General features: G+C 44.3%; 1 protein-coding gene across 5 annotated transcripts in view; it reads right to left on the bottom strand.

Annotated features, from left to right (window-relative positions):
* CLCN4 (chloride voltage-gated channel 4) overlaps positions 1 to 12,789 on the bottom strand; it is an 83,597-nt gene extending 70,808 nt beyond the window's left edge. For 2 of the 5 annotated variants that reach the window (XM_053579628.1, XM_053579632.1), the window contains exons 1-2: positions 12,517 to 12,789; positions 11,094 to 11,321 (exon numbers count right to left, since the gene is read on the bottom strand). The gene's annotated coding sequence lies outside the window, so the exon portion shown is untranslated. Of the gene's footprint in view, positions 1 to 11,093; positions 11,391 to 12,516 lie in introns of all 5 variants that reach the window. The other 3 variants (XM_053579629.1, XM_053579630.1, XM_053579631.1) reach the window with 3 other exon arrangements.
* Between the last annotated feature and the right edge of the window lie 12,122 nt (positions 12,790 to 24,911).

The following is a 24,911-nucleotide window of genomic DNA, read 5'->3' as shown; positions in this document are numbered from 1 at the left end:
ATTTGTTAGGTAAAGTCCCTCTTGCAATCATGTCTTGCCCCCAGCAGCTGTGGCACGCACCAAGGCCCCACCCCCCTCCCTCCTTCCCTCGCTCTGCTTTTCCTTCCCCCCCATGACCTTAATTGTCATTAATTGTCCTCATATCAAAATTGAGTACATAGGATTCATGCTTCTCCATTCTTGTGATGCTTTACTAAGAATAATGTCTTCCACTTCCATCCAGGTTAATACGAAGGATGTAAAGTCTCCATTTTTTTTAAATAGCTGAATACTTTTTGAAGTGCTCATGAAATATTTTTTATTTTAAAATAATCGTTGCATCTTCTTTTACAAAAATGACGTCCCATTGAAATAATTCAGGTCAGAAATCTGGAACCTCTGACAAAGCAAAGGCACCGGGGCCAGCAAACCCCCATGCACTGGAAAGAGGGTGCAGCTCCACACAGCACTCCAGGCTGGAGCATATTTCACTGGCACTGGAGGAAAAGGGGCTGCATCCGGAGAAAATGAAACCCCACACTTCCACATGCTGGGGGCTTGAAGTGATGGCCAAACCAATGCCACTGGCATTTGGGGGCTAGTTTACTATAGTCTCCAGGCATACACGTAGATACATATTTTTATGAAATATAAACAGCTACCCATTTATTTAAAAATTAATGTACTTAAAACCTCACTATGCCCTAACTTATAAACCAGAGAGAGAACATATCATGAACAAATATGGAACAATTAGATAAAAGTGGAGCTTCAGAAGAGGCCAAGGGAAGATAGCCACAGCCACAGCCACAGCCTGGGGAGCTGGCCCTCCCCTCCCAGAAAGCCCTGGACTCTCACAGTTGTATTAGTTATCTAATGCTGCATAACAAATTACCCCAGAACTTAGCAGCGTAAACCAATAAGCATTTATTATCTTACACAGTTTCTGTGGGTCGGGAATTCGGGAGCAGCCTGGTTGGGTCTGCTGGCTCAAGGTCTCTCGGGTTATAGTTTAGATCTCAGCCAGGGCTGCAGTCCTGAGGGCTGGATGGGGCCCAGACATCCACTTCTAAATTGGCTCGGTCATATGGCTAACAAGTTGGTGCTGGCTGTTGGCAGGAGGCCTCAGTTCCATTCCATCTCGGCATCCCCACAGGACTGCTAGAGTGTTCTCCTGATATGGCAGTTGGCTTCCTCCAGAGGGGGTAATCCAAGGGAGCAGAGCAGAAGCAGGAAAGTCTCTAATGACTTAGCCTCGGAGCCGCACACCACCACTTCCATAGTATCTGAGTGGTTCAATATGGGAAGGGACCATGCATGGACATGAATACCCAGAGGCAGGACTGTCAGAGCCCATCCTGGAAGCCAGTTCCAACACCAATCAAAGCTTTCCATCCCCCTTTTCCTTCTTGCCTGAAAACCCAGTGATTGCAAATTCATTTGAGATCATGGAGTTTTGCTTTGAAAAATACAGACACCTTCAGGATGGTGAGGGGGCCATGATTCCTTCACCCCTTACAGCTAATCCTCCAAACACCAGGCTGGGCTCCCCAGAAATGGAGATGACCAGGTTGCATTGATTCTAACAGGACCCCACTAGAGGCCACCAGCAAAGGCCTGAGGGCCACAGAACCAAGGAGTTTCAAAGAAAGGGAAGCTCAGAGCAAAAGCACAAGCAGAAAGAAACTGCCTGTTCCAAAATTTTGCCTCAAGCCCATAGAGGTACTTCCTCCCCTCACTTCCTCCCTAGCTCCTCCCTGCCCCCAGCATTCTCCTTCCTACAGTCTGGCTTACAGACAGGCTGATCTAGGGTGTGAATATGGCAGGGTCCCTGCGTCCTGGGGCCACACAGCTATTCCCCCATTTAGAAACCCAACCTATAGGCCAAGTGAGTGTGGCTCTTGGTAATGCTATAGACTCAGGTTCTCACACCCCAACTCTGGTCTCTATGTTGCTGGTGCCAAGGCCAAGGATTTAGAATTTCCCCAGAGCCTCCTTCCCATAATAATGGTAACAACAACCTTGGATAGGGCTCAAGGTGTATCAGGAGCCATTGTAACTACTTCACACATATTAAGTCAGTAGAGCTCCCGACACTAGGAATTAAGTACTGTCAACCTCAGGCCCACATCACAAATGAGTGAACTAAGGCAAAGGAGAGATTAAGTCATACAATGAGTTGGGTAACCGGGCCAAGCCCAGGCCCTGAGAGCTACTGGCTTCCATTGAGAGGGTGTGGTGGTCACCATGCTTCTCCTAAATTATGCCAGAGAGCTTCATTAAAGGCACCTGGGTTACCCTCTGACCTCCCTAGCAGGGAATGTTCACGTACCCACCAAAAATGCTGCTGAATGAGTTTGCTAGGGCTGTCATCACACATACCACTAACTGGGTGGCTGAGCTAACAGTTCTGGATGCCAGAAGTCTGAGATCTATGTGTCGGCAGTGCTGGTCCCATCTGAGGGCCCTGAGGGAATGATCTTTTCCAGGCCTTTCTGCTTGTCTTGCAGTTGGCCACCTTCTCCCTATATCTCCTCATGTGGTCTTCCCTCTATGTCTGTTTGTGTTTAAATGTCCTCTTCTTATAAGGACACAAGTCATACTGGATTAGGGTCCACCAGAATGACCCCATTTCAACTTGATAACTTCTATAAAGACTCTATCTCCCAATAAGGTTACATTCTTAGGAATGTAACATAATATTAGGACTTCAACATAATAATTTGGGGGGACATAATTCAACTCATAAAAGCTGCTAAAGACAGTGCTGGTGGGAAATACCACCCTATGTCCCTCAATCTCCTGGGACCTCCTCAGGCTGGCTTTCCCTTAACTGTTTTCTGAGGTTTTTCTCCACAACAACCTATTTTCTGCTTACCTACAGTACACTCTCTCATGGATAAAAATAATTCAAGTAGACACTCATGACAAGCAACTTTGTGAAGGTTAAATGCAGGAAGAAATCAAAACCAGCTTTGATGTGTTGTTCCTGGTGTCCTGAGACCGGCCACAGCAAAGAGAACAAGGCCACATGGCCCAGGTAAGGACTAACAATTCACTCAATTTGCACATTTGGGGGAAAGGGTGCAAATACAAGGCATGACTCAGCTAGAAGGGAAATAGCTCATCTGTCATCCTGGTGGTTAGAGCTTCTATTTGCTAACCACAAAGCCCTCTTAACCCAATCAGCGCCTCCAAGGGCTGCAGTGGAGGGAAAAAATAACTCTCACATTTAGCCAAATAAACCCAGAAGGGAAACAAAGAACCAAGAGGTAGGAAAACGCAGTCAGGCCATCAAGAAGCCTTGTGAAACTGCTGGGCAGGCAGCAGTGGCCACAGAGATGAGCCACAGGCCTCAGCACACACTCTCTCTCTTTCCCAGGGAGAACACAGAACAAAGCACAGGGACAGTCCTCATCAACTGCCAATGATGGGACACAGGCAAACAATGTCCTGAAAGGAAAACACCCGTACCACAGTCTCATTTCTGGTGCAGGTCATGGGCCTGACCCCAGGCTTCCAGGACTCTCCCAGGACAGGCAGTCCTAACAAGTCACTCCCCCCAAAAAGAGCACCAATGGCTTTCCTTTTTTTTTTTTTCTCTTGAGCCAGAGTCTCACTCTGTTCCTCAGACTAGAATGCTGTAGCATCAGCCTAGCTCACAGCAACCTCAAACTCCTGTGCTCAAGTGATCCTTCTGTCTCAGCCTCCCAAGTAGCTGGGACTACAAGCACCTGGCACGATGCTAAGCTAATTTTTCTATTTTTAGTAAAGACAGGTTCTCACTCTTGCTCAGGCTGGTCTCAACCTCCTGAGCTCAAGGGATCCTCCTGCCTTGGCCTCCCAGAGTGCCAGGATTATAGGTGTGAGCCAGTGCCCAACCTGCACCAATGGCTTTCCATCACAGTGAGAACAATCTGAGGTGGCCCCACACCTGCCAAGTTCCTGCATGGCCTTCCTCTGCTTCGTCTTTGAGCACCTTCCCCACTACGTGTTCTCTGGACTGCTCTTCTTTTGACTCGCTGACCTCCCTGCTGTGCCCTGCCCTGCCCTACCTCAGGGCCTTTGCACCAGCCATTCCCTCATCCCTAGCCGCTCGTATTCACAAAGCCCTCTCTCACTTAATTGCTCTCTCATTTCATTCAGGTATCTGCTCCAGTGCCAGCCGCTCAGCCATCTTGACCTCTCTCTCTAACTGGCATTTTCAATCTATCACTATCCATCCTTTGCCTCCTACTATATTTCACTCAATAGCATAACCTATTAAACAGTTGTCTCTTCTTTCCTCAACTTGAATGACAGCTCCATGAGGACATGAACCAAAATGCCTTTGCAGTTCTCACAATATTAATAGTCCTTCTTAAGATACTAATGTTGCACTTATTTTTTCATTCGACAAATATTTGATAAGCACCTACTATGTGTTATGCACTGTTCACAATACTAAATAAGGCAAACACAGCTCCTGCCCTCCCAGAACCTAGAGTGGAAAAAAGAAGATTCTGTATGAGCATCAAGAAACCTCAGTTGTTCTGCAGCGCTATCACTATCAGGCATGTGACCTTGGGCAGTCACTTGATTTGTTTGGACATCTCTTCCTCATATGCAAAATATAAAGGTGTCTTTGACTTTGAAGCTCATTACCAAAATATAAATTCTAGAGTTTTTACATTCTTATAATACCATTATCACTTGATGACAAAAGACTGACTAATCCCCATGTCCATCAATAGAAGACTAGTTAAATAACTGTACTGTCCACACAGTGGAATATGCTGTTTGCAAAGTGATCTCCAAACATTAGTAGTAAGAGAAACTGGGTGTAGTCACCACGGCACTCTACCTAGGGTGACATAGTAACACTCTGTCTCAAAAAAGAAAGAAAAGAGGCTCAGCACCTGTGGCTCAAGCGGCTAAGGCGCCAGCCACATACATCTGAGCTGGTGGGTTCGAATCCAGCCCAGGCCCACCAAACAACAATGACAGCTGCAACCAAATAAAACAGCCAGGCATTGTAACGGGCGCCTGTAGTCCCAGCTACTCGGGAGGCTGAGGCAAGAGAATCGCTTAAGCCCAGGAGTTGGAGGTTGCTGTGAGCTGTGTGAGGCCACGGCACTCTACCGAGGGCCATAAAGTGAGACTCTGTCTCTACAAAAAAAAAAAAAAAAAAAGGTATGGCTAATAACTGCTACGTGAAACAACATGGAAGAAACTCAAAATCACGCTGAGTGAAAGAAGCCAGATATGAAACTATACATACTGTATGATTCTATGTATATGAGGTTTAAGAACAGTCAAAAACTGTGCTAACAGAAATCAGAATGGTGGTTGCCTCTTGCCAGGGAGTTTGGCTAAAGTAGGGCAAGATGAGACCCTTTAAGGGTACTGGTAACATTCTCTGTTTTGATTTGTCAAAAACAATTAAATTAAGACCCATTTATTTTATTCTGTGTAAATTATATCCCAATAAATGTAAAAAAGAGGAAGGAAAGTGATACATAAATGGGGGCATATTTACATGGATAATTTCTGAAAGAATATATGATAAAGGTATCAGTGATTCCCTTTGGAAAGGGGATTAGAAGACCAGGAATGGCAAGGAGACCCTACTGATGGTAGGAGAAGAGATGAGCCTTCACTATTAAGCCCCTTGGTCTGATAAAACTGGTAGGCAGACCTAATGGGTAGAGAGGCAATGGAGAAAGCCAGGATCCCAGGTTAAAAGGTTCCCCTGGGCCTCACCCCTCAGACCCACCAAATGAGAATACCCACATGCCCAAGAGTCTACATTTCTTTTCCTTTTAAAAGATCTTTTGATTATAGCTGGGTGTTGCGGTGGGCGCCTGTAGTCCCAGCTACTTGGGAGGCTAAGGCAAAAGAACCGCCTAAGCCCAAGAGTTTGAGGTTGCTGTGAGCTGTGTGATGCCACAGCACTCTACCCAGGGGGATAAAGGGAGACTCTGTCACTACAAAAAAAAAAAAAAGACTGTTTTTTTTTTTTGGCTGGGGCTGGGTTTGAACCCACCACCTCCGGTATATGGGGACAGTGCCCTACTTCTTGAGCCATAGGTGCTGCCCCCAAAAAGACCTTTTGTTATGAATATTTTCAATTACACAGAATGTAAGACAGAAGAATCCAGCAAGTAACAGCAATCAGATTCAATGATTCAACAATTGTCCACATTTGGCCATATCTGCCTCACTTCTTTCCCTCTCTTCATTTAACTGAGCCATTTAAAAGTGAACTTTCTCATGGGAGCACACCTACGGTGTATCTTACAAGGGTACATGTGAAACTTAGTAAATGTAGAATATAAATGTCTTAACACAATAACTAAGAACATGCCAGGAAGGCTATGTTAACCAGTGTGATGAAAATATGTCAAATTGTATATAAAAAAAGTGTATGGTGCCCCATGATCGCATTAATGTACACAGCTATGATTTAAAAAAAAAAAAAAAGTGAACTTTCTCCCATGAGTGTATAGTGAAACTTTTCAGAGGCTACATGAAACATGATACTGCAACAGATTGAATGTTGAACCAAGTATGACAATACAAGAATTCATCTATCTTTTGTTTAGCCACAGATTCAAGACATATCAAAAAATGTTTCAGGGCAGCACCTGTTCCTCAAAGGAGTAGGGTGCCAGCCCCATATGCTAGAGGTGGCGGGTTCAAACCCAGCCCAGGCCAAAAACTGCAAAAAAAAAAAAAAAAAAAAAAAAAAAAAAAGTTTCAAAAAACAGGGCGGCGCCTGTGGCTCAGTCGGTAAGGCGCCGGCCCCATATACCGAGGGTGGTGGGTTCAAACTCGGCCCCGGCCAAACTGCAACCAAAAAATAGCCGGGCGTTGTGGCGGGCGCCTGTAGTCCCAGCTACTCGGGAGGCTGAGGCAAGAGAATCGCTTAAGCCCAGGAGTTGGAGGTTGCTGTGAGCTGTGTGAGGCCACGGCACTCTACCGAGGGCCATAAAGTGAGACTCTGTCTCTACAAAAAAAAAAAAAAGTTTCAAAAAACAGAATTTGTTGCTACCATGATGCTTCATCTCTAAATACTTCAGCATGCATTTCCAAAAACTAAAACTCTTCTACATTAGCTATCTATTGCTGCATAACAAATGACCCCCAAAACATAGCAACAGGAAACAAATGTCTTATCTCCCTGTCCCTGTCTCTGTGTCAGGAATTTAGGAGTGGCTTAGCTGGGTACCTCCACTCAAGGTCTCTGATAAGGCTGTAACCCTCTCAAGACTCAATGGAAAGGGGGTCTGCAAGAGCTCTGCTTCCAAACTCACTTCCACCTTTGATGGGTTCCTCAGGGGCTGATGGACCTCAGGACCTGGCCAAACCAGATGGACCTTTCTGTAAGGCTGCTCACGATATGGTAGCTCCCTTCTTCTATGTGCATGATCCAAGAAAAAACACACCCAAGGCAGAAGCCAGAATCCCTTTTTCCCCTCATTTCATCACTGCTGTTGTACTGTACCCAGCAGAAGCGAAACACTAGGTCCAAGCCCAGACTCACAGGGAGAGAATTACACAAAGTTGTAGCTGCTGGGGGTGGAGATCACTGCGTCCATTTGAGGCGCTGCCAACCACACCACAGATTCTCACATCTCATCAAGGCAACAATGGTCTTCTTGTATCATCTAATACCCCATCACATCAAAATGTTTCCAAGTATCCCTCAAGTCCCTATTAACACCTTTGTTCAGACCAGGATCTAATTTAGGGCCATAAGTTGTATTTGGCTATTCAGTCTTTCAAGCTTTATTTGATAGAGAATACTGTACCTCCTTTTTTTTTTTTTTTTTTTTTTGAGATAGAGTCTCACTCTGGCTCAGGCTGGTCTCGAACCCTTGAGCTCAGGGCAATCCACATGCCTCAACCTCCCAGAGTGCTAGGATTACAGGCATGAGCCACGCCTGGCCTTTTTTGTTTTTTTTTTTTTTTTGTTTGTTTGTTTGTTTTTTGTTTTGAGACAGAGTCTCGCTTTGTTGCTCTGGGGTTGAATGCCATGGCATCATCACGGCTCACAGCAACCCCAAACTCCTGGGTTCAATTGATCCTCTTGCCTCAGCCTCCTGAGTAGCTGGGACTACAGGCGCTCCCCATGACCACCAGACTAGTTTTCCTATTTTTTTTAGTACAGACAGGGTCTCACTCTTGTTCAGGCTGGTCTCGAACTCCTGAGTTCAAGCAATCCACCTTTCTCAGCCTCTCAGAATGCTAGGATTACAGGTACGAGCTATCGCACGCAGCTTTCTGTACCTCCCTTTTTAAAATGTTCTTTCTTGATATTGACTTGTTGAAGAGACAAGGCCAGATAACTCACTGAGTGTCAAACCATTCTGAGGCACACAGGAGTTTGAGAGTCCTGCCCCCCTGGGACAGCTGGGTGGGGGTAAGAGGTGGCATGAGAACAGCTGCTTCCAGTTCTTTCTCACTGAAAGTGAAGCCTCCCCCAGGAGGGCTTTCCTAAGCCCTCCCGGGACCAATTTTGAAGGGGCCAGGAAGGGGAAGAGGGTGAGGAGAGAGACAGGGAGGGAGGGAAAGCATTGATGGCAAAGGAATATGGGGAGGAACATACCAAGGTCCCAGGCCTGGGGAACAAGGAAATGTTTGCTAGCCCTTCTAAACATCCCACCTACCCATATACACACCATAAACTTGTCCCATACCTTGCAACACCACTGCCATGACCACTTCACGTCTCTCAGGAGTTTCCCAGTTTGCACACCCTCTTACATCCATCTGGTTCTCCCAAAAAGCCAAGGGAGCAGGACCAATAAGCACAGTCAGCCTCGTGTGACAGATCTGGCAACATCTCTGAGAGATGAAGTGATGCAGCCAGTTACCCTCCCCAGGGTCACAGCCAGATCTTTACATGCAAGTACTGAAACTTAGAGCGTGTGACCATCACTGCCCGAGGAGAGTGGCCCGTCTCGGTCCTGCAGGCAGTTTGTGTATGCCTCCTTCTAGCTGCATGGTCATTACCACTATCTTGCCCTCATCACATTAGGTGCCTGCACCAGACATTATCTCATTTCATCCTCACACCACCTCTGAGTAGACACTGTTATTCCTGCTCTTACAGACAAGGAAATGGACTCTCAGCTGCCAGGTCTATCCCACGGCCAAAGATAATAAATACATATAGTGATATTCTCCGGGTCTGCTGAGCACCAAATCCCAGCAGGTTTCAGCACATGTTCGTCTAGTGTTTTTTTCCCCCTCTTTCTCTGACACTTTTCTGCTAAGCCAGCCTCCCAGCTACACAAAGCATACAAACAGCCCCCCAGCCTTGATGATGGAGGCTATTTTGGGAAACCCACAGTATGCAAAGGCCTTCACACTGGATTTTCCAACATATATGACACTCTGAAAGGGGATCAGATTTCTGATCAAGAGCTCAGCATCAAACAAATCACAGCAAAATGAATTTTAGAATGTTGGAGCCAGAAGAACATTTAGAGACCATCTAAATCAGGTTCTCAAACAGGCGCAATGGAGCCCTCTGGGGATATTTGGCAATGTCTGGCAGTACTTTTGGTTGCTACATCTGGTAGGGGGGAGGGATTTGCTACTAGCATCCAGTGGGTAGAAGCCAGAGATTCTGATAAACATGCTACAACACACAGGACAGCCCACAACAAAGAATTGTCTGGTCTCAAATGCCAATAGGCTGAGGTTGAGAAACCCTGCCCTAAATCCTTTTGTTACTTTGAGGATGAGAAAGCTGAGGCCCAAGGACACACAGTCACAAAGGCAGAAGTGGAATTCAAGTCTCTATTATATCTACCTCTATCATCTGCTTTGCTCTGTCTAGGTAAGGACTGCAGAAGAAGGGAGGGTGGGGTCCTGGGGAATCTTAATTCTTGTAACCAATTTGAATCAAAGGAAGAAAATTATGATAAATTACTGAACTACTACAGCAACAACATACCAGGGTATTTGAAATTCTGAAAGAAATGCCTTCTTCAACAATCGATGAAAATAGCATTGCTTCAGGTTCCCCAAAAGTTGCTGGTAGGTCAACTTAATCATGATGTGAGCTCCAATAAGGTTTACTGACACCAAGGCTTCCAGAAGGGGCAGGTTTTAGAAGAAAGAATGCCACACTCTCCTCCTAAGGATGCCACACATATCCTGGGTACAGTTTCCTTTTAACCCAGAGAAAGGAATATAAACTAGCAGGCTGCAAGTTGGAAATCAAAAAATCCCCCCCACTGTCATGCAAGAACTGACGAGTCACCTGACCCCGCCCCCCTCCATCTGTCGCTGAGTCACCAAGTCCCTTCATTGAGCAACCTAATTACTCAGCACTGGAATTAAAAAGAATACTGGGAATTCTTAGGTTTTGGTGTTATTTCCACCCCCAGCCCCTTCTAAAGATCATTTTGTTCTTAGAGCCAGTAGCTGTCTCTTACACTCACATCTTATCTTCGGAGGCTGCATTTATTTTATTGGATACTGTTATTTTTAAATCTATTTAAAACGCCTGAAATTAAAAAAAAAAAAGAATACATTTTTGATGTATGTCCTGTAAATGCTGGAACCTTGCAAAATAATGCAAAACGCGTCTAGTTTTAGGTTGCAAATCTATGTCTTGTAAATGCTGAAACCTTGCAAAATAATGCAAAACGATTTAGGTTGCACATCTTAAATAGCTAACCAAGAAGTTTCTCTTCCTCAGCACGCTTTTCCTTTGAAAGAAACGAGGCTACCTACTGGCAAATCACCATGATAAGTAAACAGGTTATCATTTGAGAAGCACAATGACGGGGGAACGGTCCATAAGTACCTCTTAAGAGCCTCCTCTCTCTCCTTAGAATGCATGCAGTACAGTCACTCCACATTTATTTTTTCCCTCCTGAACAAGATGTCCCTGCCTGCTTTCGCGGGGTGGGCACGCCGAGACCCAAGTCACGCGTGCGCCTGCATCAGGCCACCCCCTGCCGGGTGCATGTGGCCGCCCCAGCAGTAGCACAACTGTGGACAGCAGGCACTGCCGCAGCCCAAGGACCCGCTTTCAGTTTCTGGGGGGCTGCCAGGCTGCAGGCCCGCGGACCGGGGGCACCAGGGAGGGCGTGCAGGCGCCGCGCGCGCCTTACCTGCATTGCCGCATCGCGCCGCCCGGCCGCCCACCTGGACAGTATCCTAGAGCATCTTTTCTTCAGCGCGACGGCTGCGAGCGCCGTGACGTCACGGCGGGGCGGGCCCCACGCTGCCACGTGACGCCTCAGGGCGAGGCGGGAGGTCGGTGGGGGGTCCGGGGAAAGACCCTGGCAGTCCCGGGCGGCGAGGAACGAGTGATGCTCGACGTGTGCAGCTCGTCTGGCCTTCCCCAAAGAATTACGAGAAACAAACAGCACACAGGAGAAAACCAAATTATTACTGGCTCCGAGCGCCTAATAGGATTTTAAAAGAACAAGCAATGGGGATTATAGTGAAAGGAAAAAAAAGTAGCGTTTTATTTTAAAACCAGTATTTATCAAATTCAGTGGAGAAATAAATCTATTTTGTGCAAATCAAAATGACGCTCAAGATATAGAATACATGGACATACTTTGCATACACACTCAATACTTCAATCGTATATCAAATATTGTAGCAAATACTTCAAAACAATTCATTGTGGATATTATACTAATTGCACTGATAAATTATACTTTAGCAGCATTCCAATATTAATTTGTATTCGCCAAAGAAAAAATGGTGCCACCACATATTTCTACTTATTTGCGTGAATATTTGATAATTTAAACTAAAGCACGATTGTGTTTTTCAATTGCCGCATAACAGAAAAAAGCATTGCGTGAGCATGGTTGTAGTTGTCTCTGTGTTTTCATAAACCTTCTGACAAGACATTTAATCTCTCAGACATCAAAGAGTTAATTCACAATAACTATTTTACATTTTCTAATTTTTATCACATTCTGAAGAAGTGAGTCATTTACTCTCACAGAAAATATGCACAATGTCAACATTTCTCATTCACAACTGAAACAGCCTTGCCTAGCCTTTAGAAAATTCCAACTGTGATAATTTCATAATTCGAAATAGCATATTTCAAACTTAAATAGTGCACATGTAAACTTTTCTTTGGCCAAATCACATAAACGTTTTGAAATGTAAAAGGACAAAAGCAGAAATTGTTTTTATTTGTATTACGGTTTCAAATAGATTATTTTCACAGAAGTTAAAAATCACAATTTTAACATTCCCTTTACTCACACCCCTCAAAGAGATGTGAAATAGATTGTTTTACAGGCAGGCTGGAGTTAAGTTCACTTGCTATTTATACCAGCAGCTTTCCTGTCCTATATTTAACCCTGGCCCTTGTACCACGGTTCCCTCCAGATTAACCAAATTTCTGTTCAGAAGGTTCATCTCTAATTTGGGGATAAATACAGCCCTTGCCTCTCACAACAATCTTGTATTTTCGACAGCAGCTTTTAAAAATCAACAAAGTGGCAGTGTGGTTTTCTAGGTCACTGCTCTCGAGTTTGTTTTTCTGAGTGATAAGCAACTTACCTTTCGCTTTCAGATTCTGGCATATAAAGTTAAAATGCTACCAAAATCCCCTGCTCCTTAGGGTTGAGGGTCCAAGCGAGGCGGAAACTGACACGCTCATTTTCCTGCCACAGGCAAAGTCGATTTCAGCCTCAGGCACCCGGAGGGCCAGGGAAGCAAGCTGGAAGCATCACGTGCTCCGCCCAGCCGCTCAGCCCTGCCCGGCCTGCCGGGTCACCTCTTGGCTTCGGAGGCCCTCAATGCCAATGTCGTTGGCCTCCTACCCTCAGTGCATTCGTGCGTGTCCAGAGAGAATTCAGCGTCCCGGGACAGGGCGCCCCACCCTCAAAGGCTGGGCTACTGGGACTACTGTGAATCGAGTTCCCAGAATCTGTGGGAGGTGGGGAGGAGCATATAAAATGCCCTCCTACAGTCTAAAGAGCAAGGTAGCAGGTACAAACAGCCAGGCTCCATGTTCCAACTTGGCTGAGCCAACAAAATACAGGCACCGTCCTCATCTTAGAGCAGTTTTTTTGTTAATAGGTTAGTTCCACCTTCTCTTCTTCCAGGCGATTGCTCAACCGTAAAAAAAAACGTTACTGCAAACAGGCAATTCAGAAAAGGCCTAAAACTGGGCCATGCAATTTTCAACAGATTGAGATAACTCTCGCAACGCCCTTCACCCTCACCTATCACGTTGTCAATTTGGCAAAGAGTTAAAAGAACAACAACAACAAAAACCTGATGAGAATGAAAATTGAGCAGTATTTCTGGCAGACTGTTTAGCAATTCCTCCCAAGTGCCTTACAAATATGCATAATTTGACCAATTACTGTGGACCCCCACAGCAATTGGTATCATTTGCCCCAGCAATTTTATATCCAGGAATTTGCCCTGGGGAGGAGGAAGAAGAGCGCAAAGAACTGACTAGAGAAAAGTTTGCTATAGTATTATTTATGATCTCAAAGCACCAGAAGGAAGTGAAATCTCCCAAAACAGAGGATGTATTAAATTATAAGACATCTATACAATGGAAGAATTAAAACTACTATGGTAGGAGATACTTGTGGATGAAATGAAAAAAGGAAGCTCCAAAAGCATTTATGTGCTGAGTGATCCATTTTTTGTATGTAGGTGTAATATATTTATATCTACATATTTACTTTTATATATAAACAGAAAATAATTAGGAAGTGAACTCACTGAAGTAGCAAACTCAGTATTTCACTGGTTAGTGGTATCAGGGGTATTTTAATTTTTTTTCTTTTTAGCTTGGCTACATTTTCTAATTTCTGACATGTATTGCTTTTGTAGCAAGAAAAAAATTATTTTCTTAAAAACACTATAGTAGACATGATCATGGAATAAACATTTTGGGCTAATTTTAAATGCAGATTTCATTACTAGAAAATTCTCAAATCTTAACCACAAAGCTCCAAGAGAAAGATTCCTAGTCCTAGCTTACTTGGCTCATAAAAATTTTCAAGGAAAAGGATTCAGGAACCAGTGTTAATGCTGAATCATGTCCAGTCTTCGTTTCTCTTCCGTATAAACCCACTTCTTATTCTGCCCTCTGTGGAGATAGAAAGTCAGCCATTCTCGTCCTTCATGAACAGATTATTCAAATAGTTATGGAATAACCTTTGAATTATAATTTCTTTATACTGGCTCCTAGTTTCTTCACAGATTTCTTTTTTATCCCTTTGAATATTTTCCATTTTTTTCTCTTGATTATCTTTCACTTTTTTACAAATGTCACACAAGGTTTAGAACAGTGGTTCTAAATGAGAAGAAACCCTGCTCCTTTAATGCTGGGGGATACTTTTGGCTGCCACACTGGGAAGGGCCCAGCTGTGTTCTCTCAACATCTGGTGGAGGAGGCCAAGGCTGCTGTTCAACATCCCACAGCACAGACAAGAGCCCTCCACCCATCCCCTGCCCTCACCCACTCCCTGCTGTGACAATGAAAGATCAAGCCCAAAATATCAGTAGTGCCAAGGCTGAAAAACCCTGCTCTAAAATTACTTGTATGGTGGGGGTGGTGGCTCATGCCTGTAATCCTAGCACCCTGAGAAGCCAAGGCAGATGGATAGCCTGAGCTCAGGAGGTGAAGACCAACCTGAGCAAGAGCAGGACCTCCGTCTCTACTAAAAGTAGAAAAATTATCCAGGCATTGTTGCTGGCACCTGTAGTCCCTGCTACTTGGGAGGCTGAGACAGGAGGGTCACTCTAGCCCAAGAGTTTGAGGTTGGTGTGAGCTATGATGCCACGGCACTCTACCCAGGGTGACGGAGTAAGTCTGTCTCAGAAAATAAATAAATAAAATAAAATTACATGTAAAGTATAATTTGATGTCCCAAATGCTCCATTTCCCAGCCATTTTTAAGAGCTCTTCATTGTATAATGTGCTAGAATCTCTGCTTCATTATGAATCCATTAAATGTAGTACTCTTGGCATGTGGGAAGTGTAATTGTACACACTATCTCTGAAAAGAGACACAGGAAACTGCTAAGGGCATTATCTCTGTGAAGGAGAACTGTGTGGCTGGGGCACAGAGATGAGTAGGAAATTTTCATAGATTTACAATGCATTACATGCTTTAAAAACAGATTTTCTTCAAGCCCCCTTATATATAGTAGAACCTCTGTGAGTTGACCACCCAAAGGACTATAACAAACTGGTCAACACACTGAGGTGGTCACCATAAGGAACTAGGCCTCCAGCACTGATGCATACATGTGGTGCATGTCCGGTCTGTGACAATTAGGTCAACTTAAGGAGTTGGTCAGTGTAGGAGGTAGTCAACTGTGGAGGTTCTACTGTATATATTGAGACTGGGTCTTGATGTGTCACACGAGCTGGTCTTGAACTCCCAGCCTCAACCAATCCTCCTGCCTCGGCCTCCGAAAGTGCTAGGGTTACCAGTTTGAGCCACTGTGCCGGGCCAAGTCCCCTTACCTTAATGCAGCAGACGTACCTTGTATGAAACACATTCACCTCCAGTACATCATTTGATTCTCACAGCAGCTTTTTAACAGAAATAGGGCAGGTCTAATTCTGCCCTCCCATTTCGCAGACAGGCTCAGAGACACAATCCTGACACTCTTAACACTTGAATTCTCTGACAGAATCGCCCTGTGGTCAAGTTGGGTCCCCTGGCTTCTCCTCTAGGCTCCTCTCTGACCATCTTCTCTATCACTTTGCCCAGCCACAGCTCCCTGGGCCCCTCCTCTGAGCCCTCACCAGGTTAGACCCAAACCATTTGCTCATATTAACCTTCCAGCTCCTGGAGGAGAGAGTAGAGCTGATTTACATGTCTGTGAAAGCCCAGCAGGTACTGCTATCTCCAGGATCCAATGTTTGTTACCCCAGAATGAAAACTGTCCCATTGTCAACCCCAAATTAGCACCTCTACTCATACACCATTTTAAAGCATTCCATGACTATATTACAACATCACTGTCTGTGCTATTTTGCCAAGCCTCTGCAAGCCTCAGTTTTCCCTTCTGTGAAATGAGGGGAAGATGGAGGATGAGTAATAGTATCCACCATTTGGGGGCACTGTAAGGACCCCCTCACCTTGGGTACAACATTTAAGGGGACCAAAAAATCAGTAATCAAGATAATATACCATTTATAAGAATCAACATTAATGCAAACATTTACAATGCATAAAATATCAAATTTTAAAATAATGACAGGCTGTTGTTTGTTTGACAGCCTTGCATTATTGTGCAAGGGAAATAGTCATTTCTAATCAACTGCATGGCCAGCATGTCCCTGAAGGGTGGGTTTCTGTGGGTTGACAATGGCATTCAAATAAATTTGGGTCACATGAGGTTGAAGTGAGAGATCTGAAGAGTAAGCAGTGCGTTATTGAAACCAGAGACACCAGGAAAAATGTGTGCTCCTAAACATAATTATGAAAATATCCTGGCTCGGCGCCCATAGAACAGTGGTTAGGGCACCAGCCACATATACCAAGGCTGGACGCTGGCAGGTTTGAACCTGACCCAGGCCTGCTAAACAACAATGACAACTACGACAAAAAAATAGCTGAGAAGAAAAAAGAAAAGAACAAAACAAAACAAAACAAAAAAATGTGGTGGGCATCTGTAGTCCCAGCTACTTGGCAGTCTGAGACAAGAGAATCACTTAAACCCAAGAGTTCAAGGTTGCTGTGAGCTGTGATGCCACAGCACTCTATGAGGGCAACATAATGAGACTCTGTCTCAAAAAAAAAAGAAAAGAAAATATCCTCTTGTATTTTGAGCCAAGTGGAAAAAGTTAATAAAGACTCTACAAACACACACACACACAGAAACCATACGTAAAGCCCACATGGCCCAATTTATTTGCAGCCTTGCTCTGTAGCATGTGCTTATTCTCGTGGCTCGGAATTGCTGCATGAAGAGTTGGACGGTGCTGCTCAGAGGTTGTCACTCTGCAGTGTCTCCACCATACACCGGCAATAGAGCAACTGCTTTATTGCACCTGGACAAGGAGCAGCTTTTCTCACCCTAGACCTGGCCTTTGACAAAAACTGTTCTTTGTCTAGCTGATTTGGAGTGGAAATATGATTTTTCCAAAATTGCACTACTCAGTATGGTAGCTACTAGCTACAGTTGCTATTGACATCAAGATTAATTTAATTTAATTTAATAGTTAAAATTCAGTCCCTTTGTCTACTAGCCACATGCCAAGTGCTTAAGAGTCACATGTGGCTAGTGGCTACAATATTTTGGTACAGATATAGAACAATTTCATCACCACAGTTAGTTCTATTGGACAGTGTTGTAAAGCATTTGTTTTAAACTAATTCCATTGCAAAACAAGTTATGTTTATTACCCATGGGATTCTGCCTGCAATTGCAGGGTAGAAAAACAATCTGGGCAGAGTATCGGTTGGTGGGAATGATAGAAAGGCATGGATTCCAGAAGGCTGTGTGCCTCTAGCCACATGTCTCAGGGAAGATGCTTCCAAATGCCAAAGAATGTACAGTCTCTGCCTTTGAACTTCACCAGCAGCCTGCAAAACTTGCTCCAAGAGGAGAGGGGAGCATCTGATCGTTTGTTCCAAGGCAGAACAGGAGCTGCATGCAAGAGCACATGTATATGGGAATGCAGGGACAGGCCTTTCAAAGGTGAGTGCCTCTGTGGCAGGCTGGATAATGACCTTCTCAAAGATGTTCATCCCCTAATTCCCAGAACCTGGGAAGATACTATCTTACACTGCAAAAGGGACTTTGAAGATGCGATTGAATTATGGATCCTGAGATGATGGAGAGATGATCCTGGGTGATCTGGGTGGGCACAGTATTATCACAAGGATCCTTATAGGAGGAAGGCAGGAGGGTAGGAGTCAGAGAAGGAGATGTGAGTATGGAAAAGGAGATCAAAGAGACGGGGAGATTTGAAGATGCCACACTGCTAGCCTTGAAGATGGAGGATGGGGCCATCAGGGAACAAATGTAGCTAAAACAAAAAGAACAAAAATAAAGGATATACAAAGAAAAAACAAGTAAAGGGAAAGTAGCTACCATACTTTCGAAATCTGAAACGTGGAATTGCAAGCAAAAAAGCATTGAGAGAGACAAAGAGGCGCTTCACAGTGCTCAAGGCTACAACATGCAATGATTTAAGAGTCATTCATATTTGTGCACATCATGACACAGCAACAACTGTCAAAAGCAGAAGCCACCAGTGACGTCAAGAAAAACAGAAACACTAACATGTATCTGGCAATACGCTCAGGACAGCTCAGATAGACAAGACCTAAGTATAGATAAAGGAAACCCAGACAACATGATCCATAATCAGTAGAGCTTAGGTATGTACATATGTAGGTAAGTATGTGTAGTCTGCTCCCAAAATTCACACCTACTCAGAACCCCAGAATAAACACAACTATATTTGGAAATAGCATCTTTTTAGATATAATTAAGGATCTTTCAGATGAAATTTAGGGTGGGCCAGAAATCCAATGACTGATGAGTTCATAAGAGAGGGAGATTTGCAGGCAGAGATAGAGGGAGAAGTGCATGTGAAGATGGGGGCAGAGGGGCATGGCCACAAACCAAGGGACACTTAGAGCCACCAGAAGCTGGGAGGATCTCCCCCTAGAGCCTCCAGAGGGAGCCTGGTCCTGCCAATACCTTATTTTTAGACTTCTGGCCTCTAGAACTATGAGATAAAATTTGTGTTGTTTTGTCACCAGTTTGTGGCAGCCCCAGGACCAATACCATATTTATGTTCTCTGAATGAATTCTCAGAACCCTAACCATGAACAATGTGCCTGCTTTTCACAAAACAACCAGAAAACTTGACTCCATAAGCCATGAAGAAAACTTCAATAGATCCCAGAGAATAAAAATCACACAAATAGGATTTTCTGACTATATTGCAATGAAACTAGAAATTAATATCGAAAATTTGTAAACAATTTTAAGACATGGTGATAAATACTTCTTGGGTTGAAGGAAAAATAAGTGAAGTGACAGAATTTCTTGGGAATTGGCTAGGCATGGTGTCTCACACCTGTAATCCTAGTACTCTGGGAGACCAAGTGGCAGGATCCATTGAGCTTGCAGTTCGAGACCAGCCTACAAGAGCAAGACCTCAGTCTCTACTAAAAATAGAAAAATTAGCCAGGTGTTAGGGCAGGTGCCTATAGTCCCAGCTACTTGCGAGGCTGAGGCAGGAGAATCACTTGAGCCCAAGAGTTTGAGGTTGCTGTGAGCTATGACACTACGGCACTCTACCCAGGGCGACAGAGTGAGATTCTGTTTCAAAAAAGAAAAAAAAAAAAGGAAAAAAATTAGAAAAAAAAACATTTAGTTACTCTGCATACCCTTTAACAAATAAATTGGAAGGGCAGCGCCTGTGGCTCAGTGAGTAGGGCGCCAGCCCCATATGCCGAGGGTGGCGGGTTCAAATCCAGCCCCGGCCAAACTGCAACAAAAAAATAGCCGGGCGTTGTGGCGGGCGCCTGTAGTCCCAGCTACTCGGGAGGCTGAGGCAAGAGAATCACGTAAGCCCAAGAGTTAGAGGTTGCTGTGAGCCATGTGACGCCACGGCACTCTACCTGAGGGCGGTACAGTGAGACTCTGTCTCTACAAAAAAAAAAAAATAATAAATAAATAAATAAATAAATTGGAAAAAGTAGATGAAATATATGCCTTTTAAGAAAAATACAACTTGGCTCAGCGCCTGTGGCTCAAGCGGCTAAGGCACCAGCCACATACACCTGAGCTGGCGGGTTCGAATCCAGCCCAGCCCACCAAACAATAATGACGGCCGCAACCAAAAAATAGCCGGGCGTTGTGGCGGGCGCCTGTAATCCCAGCTACTTGGGAGGCGGAGGCAAGAGAATTGCTTGAGCCCAGGAGTTGGAGGTTGCTGTGAGCTGTGATACCACAGCACTCTACCCAGGGTGACAGCTTGAGGCTCTGTCTCAAAAAAAAAAAGAAAGAAAAAAAAATACAACTTAGCAAAATTGATCTATACGGACAAGTTTTAAAAGACCAATTTTCACAGAGGAAATAGAGAAAGTGATTTAAAGAGCTCCCCTGTGGGAAAAAAAGCATAGAGCAGGACCAGATGGCTTCCTGGCAGAATTCTCCCAAAGTTAGCCCCTGAGCCAAGAAAAAGGAAAAAAACAACCTCATTTGTTTTATAAGTATGACATTGATCCTCCACCTGGCAAAGATTTCACTAAAAAAGTTTACAGTGTATCAATGCAAAATCATAAATACTAGCAAACCCAACTTCAAAGCACATTAAAATACATCATGTCCAAATGGAGTTTATGTCAGAAAAGCAAGGGTGATCCTCCCTTAGGAAATCCATTAATATAATCAATCATGTCTTTTGAGCCAATAAAGAAAATCATACATATGATCTTCTCAGTAGATCGAACAAATCTAATACTCATCCATGTTGTACTCAAGAAAATAGATATTGATGTTTTCTTTACATCATAAGTGTGTGTATGAGTCAGAGAGAGATTCACTGGCCCTCCCTAAAGCCAACATCTTATTCAACCCTTTTGACTGAATCCAATTTTTACAGAACAAATCCTTTTAATAAAGGATTGGGGATCTGGAGGGTCACTGGTGGCCTTGCAGCTGCCCACAGATTCCCCACCCCTGCATAGGGCAACACAAGCTTTCTTGCTAAAGTCTGAAAAAAGCCTTGTGGGAATGTGTATTCATCTTATCTTTATTTTCTGTCTGTACACAAAGACAGAAAACAAAATAGTAAAAACCTACCAAGAAATATCCAACATACCTATGAGTAAAATGACAAAACATTCCTGAAAGACACAAAATTAGTCTTGAGCAAATGGAAATACACAATACATTATTGGTTATAAGAGGATTCGACATCATAAAGATGTCAATTCTCCCAAATTTGTGAGTTTAATGAAATTCCAGTAAGGTTCCATAATTTTTTTTTCCTGGAACTTTGTAAGTTGATTAAAAAATTCATTTGGGGCAGCGCCTGTGGCTCAGTGGGTAGGGTGCCGGCCCCACATACCGAGGATGGAGGGTTCCTGGTTGAACTGCAACAAAAAATAGCCAGGCGTTGTGGTGGGCGCCCGTAGTCCCAGCTACTTGGGAGGCTGAGGCAAGAGAATCGCTTAAGCCCAGGAATTTCAGGTTGCTGTGAGCTGTGACATAGCATTCTACCCAGGGTGACATAGTGAGACTCTGTCTCAAAAAAAAATTTTTTTTTTCATTTGGAAGAACAAATAAGAATAGCCAAGAAAACACTGAGAAAGAAGAGAAGGAGGGCTAGCTCTAACTGATATTAAAACCTACCAACAAGCCTCTATAATTAAAACAGCTTTGCTCATAAGTAAAGCACAGATTTAGACTGTGCTGAGATGTTTTCTCACCTCTGCAAGTGGCAAAGACTCACAAATGTGACATTTTATTGGTGAAGTCTTGGAGAAACTATCGCACACATTTCTGGTGAGAATACAAAACAGTATAGACCCCGGGAGGAAAATGCAGGGATGCCCAGCAAGATGCCATATGCATTTATGTGCATTTACCCTTTGACCTAGAGCTCCCACTTCTCGGGATCTATCCCACAAAAACCCTGACAAAACTGTGAAAAGATGTGTGTGGAAGACTTCCATTGTGGAACTATTTTTAATAGCAGAAGACTAGAAACAAGAACATAAACTATGGCAGATCCACTGACGCATGTGCGAAAGTAAAAAAGAATGAAGAATGCTACTTTGGGCGATGTGGGAGTGAGGTGAATTTATTTTGTATGTGGGGTAGATGTGAATTTTGGGGGGGCTGGAGGGCATGCTGTAGTAGGTTGAATGGCAGCCCTAAAGATATGTCTTCCTGGAACCTGGGAATGTGACCTTATTTGGAAAGAGTCTTTGCAGAGGGAATTAAAGATCTGGAGATGAGATCATCCTGGATTAACCATGTGGGCCCTAAATCCAAAGACAGGTGTTCTTATAAGAGACAGAAGAGAAGATAGGGAAAAACACAGAGGGGAGGGTGATACAAAGATGAGGGCAGAAGCTGGAGTGATGTTTCTTGGACAAACCAAAGAACGCCAAGGATTGCCAGAAACACCAGAAGCTGGAAGGGGCAGGAAGGATCCTCCCCTAGAGTCTTTGGAGGGAGTGTAGCCCCACTGACACCTTGATTTAGAACTTCTGGCCTCCAGAACTGCCAAAGAATACGTTTCTGTTGGTTTGTTGTTGTTGTTTGTTTTTTGTTTCCGGGAATATTTAATGACAAGATAGATAACATATGCTTATGTAACATGCAATTTTATGTCACTGTAGCTAAAGCAAAATGTCCTGTGTCACTGGACTTGCTTTTATATTTATTTCAGTGTAATTTTAAAAATACTATATAATTTCAGGCTCGGCGCTTGTAGCTCAGCAGCTAGGGTGCCAGCCACATACACTGAGGCTGGTGGGTTTGAACCCGCCCGGAGCCTGCCAAACAACAAGGACAACAACTACAACAAAAAAATAGCCGGGCATTGTAGCAGGTGCCTGTAGTCCCAACTACTTGGGAGGCTGAGGTAAGAGAATCTTTTAAGCCCAAGAGTTTGAGGTTGCTGTGAGCTGCGACGTGACAGCACTCTACCAAGGGCGACACAATGAGACTCTGTGTGAAAAAAAAATACTGTATAATTTCAGAACTTCAGAATTTGAATAGTGCCAGTTTTCTCTCCCTTTTTTCATATGGGAAAAGAAAATTCCTTTGAAAACCACTTGCAGCTTGGATAAAAATTCCATAGCTATCTTCCTCAGGATCACTTTGTGAATGAAGTCTTTAAGATTCAAAGATTAGGGTGGCGCCTGTGGCTCAAAGGAGTAGGGCGCCGGCCCCATATGCTGGAGGTGGTGGGTTCGAACCCAGCCCCAGCCAAAAACTGCAAAAGAAAAAAAAAAAATGATTCAGAGACAAGGGTGGTGCCTGTGGCTCAAGGAGTAGGGCGCCAGCCCCATATACCAGGGGTGGCGGGTTCAATCCCGGCCCCGGCCCAAATTGCAAATAAATAATAAATAAAGATTCAGAAACAAGGGAAACTTCAATTCAATTTCAGAGAAGACATTCCAGCTCACATATCTCATCCACCAAGAGAATGTTGGTGGCAATCACAGTGCAGGAGTGAAGAAGCTGTTTCTTTACATGATAGTTCTCCCATATGCCTGCTTCTGCTGCTACCATTGGTTCACCTGGGTTCAAGTCCACATCCACAAGTTGACCTGAGTCTGAATGTTCAGCCTGAATTTTAACTAATGTTTCCTGAAGGTCAAAACCAGAGGTCTGAGCAAGAACCTTGCTTGGACTCCAAGTGGGGCCCTGCCCTTTACACTGGCTTTTGCCATCGCCACTTCTACTGCACCAGTAACTGGAACCACACGGCCAACTCCTAATTTTGTTTCATATGTGCCCCCAAGCTCAGGTGCTCTGTATCTGGGTTCACTCTGCAACCAAATTTCTGTTGTTTTAAAGTAACAAGCTTGTGCTAAATTGTTACAGAAGCCAATATAGATTTTGGTGGTCTCTGGATATACTGTAGAACCACCACACTTGACCACATTCCTACACGGACCTCCTCAAGTTAGACAGAACGTGCACCACATCAGTGCAGGAGGCCTAGTTCCTCATGTTCACCACCTCCATCTGTTGACCAGTGTGTTACAGTCCCGTGGGTGGTCAACTTACAGAGGTTCTATTGTGTATATATTTCCTTTTCTTTTTTTTTTTTTTGTAGAGACAGAGTCTCACTTTATGGCCCTCGGTAGAGTGCCGTGGCCTCACACAGCTCACAGCAACCTCCAACTCCTGGGCTTAAGCGATTCTCTTGCCTCAGCCTCCCGAGTAGCTGGGACTACAGGCGCCCGCCACAACGCCCGGCTACTTTTTGGTTGCAGTTTGGCCGGGGCCGGGTTTGAACCTGCCACCCTCGGTATATGGGGCCGGCGCCTTACCGACTGAGCCACAGGCGCCGCCCATATTTCCTTTTCTTTACAGATAGAGTCTTGCTACATTGCTCAGGCTGGTCTTGAACTCCTGGGCTCAAGCAATTCTCCTGCCTTGCCCTCCCAAAGTGCTGGGATTACAGGCATGAGCCACTGTGCCTGGCCTGGGATACATTTTTTAAGTGGAAACCGCCAGGTGGAAAAAAAAAATGTGTTTATAGGCCGGGTGCAGTGGCTCACGCCCTAGCAGTCTGGGAGGCCAAGGCAGGAGGATCACCTGAGGCCAAGACTCTGAGACCAGTGTGAGAAACATAGTGAGATCTGTCTCTACAAAAGATAAACAAATTAGCCAGATGTAGTGGTGTGTGCCTGTATCTCCACTACTCAGAGGCTGAGGCAGCAGGATTGCTTGAGCCTAGGAGTTTGAGGCTGCAGTAAGCTATGATGACCCCACTGCACTCCAGCCTGGGCAACAGAGCAAGACCTCATCTCAAAAAAATAAGAAATGGTCTAAAAACAATGACCAAGCCAGTAGCAATGAGTACCCCTAGCACCAAGAAATGGAGAGGCCCTGGGAAAACGACCAATTCCAGGTCAGACATGTCTGGTCATATGGCTGAGAGGGGGGAGAAATGGGAAGTGGCTGCTAATTGGTATGAGGGCATCTTTTTGGGGTGATGAGAGTGTTCTAAAACTGATTACGGTGATGTTTGTATAACGCTGAACATACTAAAAACTAGTGAATTATATCCTTTGAATGGTATATAAATTATATCTCAAGAAAGTTGTTACCTAAAATAAAATAAAATAATCCCAATAAGTGGGAGTTAGATTCTGTGGAAAGTTAAAAAAAGAATATATGAGCTAACTGAAAAAGTATACCTTGGATATTTAGTACCAGTAAGGAATTATTAAATGCTAAGATGAGATGAGGGCATTGTA

Source organism: Nycticebus coucang, chromosome X, assembly GCF_027406575.1.
Source record: "Nycticebus coucang isolate mNycCou1 chromosome X, mNycCou1.pri, whole genome shotgun sequence".
Taxonomy (NCBI): Eukaryota; Metazoa; Chordata; class Mammalia; order Primates; family Lorisidae; genus Nycticebus; species Nycticebus coucang.
This window is presented reverse-complemented; position numbering and strand designations above follow the sequence as displayed.